Raw genomic sequence first — 2,772 nt, 5'->3', positions numbered from 1 at the left:
TACCTGAGTAAAGTCTAAAAGTAAATGGTTTCAAATATACTTTAGTATCTAAAGTAAATGTAAATGCTAAAATATACTTCGGTATCAAAAGTAAAGCAAACCAGATGGCACCTTTTTGTTGTTCTTTATTCATTCACAGAAAGCCAGAGACACACTACAAGCATTTCGCTACAGTCGCATTAAAATCTGCTGCCCATTGAATGTGACAAATACAATTTGATTTGACACTCCAATACTCAGACATCATTTACAAACGAAGCATGTGTTTAGTGAGTCGGCCAGATCAGATGCAGTAGGGATGTTCTCTTGATAAGTGTGTGAATTACACAATTATCGTGTCCCGATAAGCATTCAAAATCTTAAGAATAGTTTTGGGTATCGGGGAAAATCTACGGAGTAAAAAGTACATCATTTTCTTTAGGAATGTAGTGAAGTAAAAACCGTAATTTAATTAGGGATGCCAATTAAGAACAAATTCGTATTTACAATGACGGCCAACGCTGGGCCAATTGTGCGATACCCTATGGGACTCACAATCACGGCCGGTTAAGATACAAGCTGGATTGGAACCAAGGTGTCTGCTGGGACGCCTCAAACACTGAGTTTCAGTGACTTAGACCGCTGCGCCACTCTGAAGCCCAAGTAAAGGACAGATACCCCAAAAACTACCTAAGAAGTCATTTCAAGTACTTCACTAAAGTACTTTACACCAATGGTGGACAATGGTGCTTGGTGGCGGCTTGGGCCCCGGTGACCCCGCAGAGAGGGCAAAGACTTAGTTGCAGGTACCGGCACATCATGTCCCCATCCTGGTTCTTGAGGCTGTGGGACAGAAACACCGACTCAGGCTCCCCGTTGTATTTGCAGAAGCTGCAGAACTTGCGCTCGGGTGATGGCACCTCCTCCGGCGTGTTTCTCCCACTCTGGTCCCAGGTGCGCTCGGGTGATGGCACCTCCTCCGGCGTGTTTCTCCCACTCTGGTCCCAGGTGCGCTCGGGTGATGGCACCTCCTCCGGCGTGTTTCTCCCACTCTGGTCCCAGGTGCGCTCGGGTGATGGCACCTCCTCCGGCGTGTTTCTCCCACTCTGGTCCCAGGTGCGCTCGGGTGATGACACTCCTCCGGCGTGTTTCTCCCACTCTGGTCCCAGGTGCGCTCGGGTGATGGCACCTCCTCCGGCGTGTTTCTCCCACTCTGGTCCCAGGTGCGCTCGGGTGATGACACCTCCTCCGGCGTGTTTCTCCCACTCTGGTCCCAGGTGCGCTCGGTGATGACACCTCCTCCGGCGTGTTTCTCCCACCTGGTCCCAGGTGCCAGCGGGGGATCTGGACGGTGCTGCAGGGGCCCGACCCCCGGTGCTGCTCGGCGATAAAGGAGCGTCTTCAAGCAAGAGGACGATTTCCGAATCCAGGGGTTCCATTTTGTGCCATAGGGGTGGTGTCGCCACGGGTGTTATCGGTAACAGCAAGGCTCGCGGCGGAAACTCTTCAAATTCCACCATGGTCGACCATATCCCGGAGTCATGACCCTCAACGGTTGACGGTTTGGGTGAACTTAGCCTAACTGCATCTCCCGCACGAGGTCAGCTTAACTTCATGTAGTCACGCCACGGTTCGAAACTCATGTAAGGCGGTAGGTCTTGGAGTTGACAAATCATTGCGTTCATACTCCCGCGTGTATTTTTTATAGCCCAACAGACTAGTGTCTGATAACGATCAGAATGTACCAGAATAAAGAACGTTGGGTCTGAACTGACAACTCAACTGAAGGCAAATTTGACAACGTTCACCTTTTAACCTGTCCGTGTTTTGTTTACCAGCCAACCACATGGCGTTGTGCGGAGTCCGTGGAACCTGACAACAGCCAATCAAATGGTTTCAAACTGACAACTGCTGAATTGGTCATTTTAGAAGATCAACTATTTGGGATACAATTTTACACCTCAACAATATTAAAAACGTCAAATAGAACTGTTTAATCTATTCTAGGGTCTAAATTGATAGGACTTCTAATTCTTAGTTATAGGAAGCTGTTTGATAAGAGCCTATTTTAACAAGAAAATATCAGTAAAATAACCGTTAAAATTCAAAACTGTTTTATTTTTATTTTTTTAATATTATTTTATTTCATCTTTATTTTACCAGATTGTCCAGTTGAGAACAAGTTCTCATTTACAACTGTGACCTGGCCAAGATAAAGCAAAGCAGTGCGACACAAACAACAACACAGAGTTACACATGGAATAAACAAGCGTACAGTCAATAACACAATAGGAAAAAGTCTATATACAGTGAACTTCCTTGCTGTTCACTATGCTTCGACGTCCTTGCTGTTTACTATGCTTCGACGTCCTTGCTGTTTACTATGCTTCGACGTCCTTGCTGTTCACTACTACCAAAACGATTTTATAACACAATGGAAATGACAAAGGAATAACAACTGAAACAGACAATATTATAAAACATAAAATGGAAACTACATAAACAGGCATCCTACTGAAATGACCAGTCCAGGCAGGGACGGGGACGGGAGTTGGGGTAATCGGGGTTTGGAGAGAGGGATGGGGACGGTAGTTGGGGTAATCGGGGTTTGGAGAGAGGGATGGGGACGGGAGTTGGGGTAATCGGGGTTTGGAGAGAGGGATGGGGGACGGTAGTTGGGGTAATCGGGGTTTTGGAGAGAGGGATGGGGACGGTAGTTGGGGTAATCGGGGTTTGGAGAGAGGGATGGGGGACGGGAGTTGGGGTAATCGGGGTTTGGAGAGAGGGATGGGG

General features: G+C 47.4%; 1 pseudogene; it reads right to left on the bottom strand.

Annotated features, from left to right (window-relative positions):
• Positions 1 to 703: 703 nt before the first annotated feature.
• Positions 704 to 1,664, bottom strand: LOC135531815 (nanos homolog 1-like; annotated as a pseudogene).
• Positions 1,665 to 2,772: the final 1,108 nt, after the last annotated feature.

This window comes from Oncorhynchus masou, unplaced genomic scaffold, assembly GCF_036934945.1.
Source record: "Oncorhynchus masou masou isolate Uvic2021 unplaced genomic scaffold, UVic_Omas_1.1 unplaced_scaffold_16579, whole genome shotgun sequence".
NCBI lineage: Eukaryota > Metazoa > Chordata > Actinopteri > Salmoniformes > Salmonidae > Oncorhynchus > Oncorhynchus masou.
This window is presented reverse-complemented; position numbering and strand designations above follow the sequence as displayed.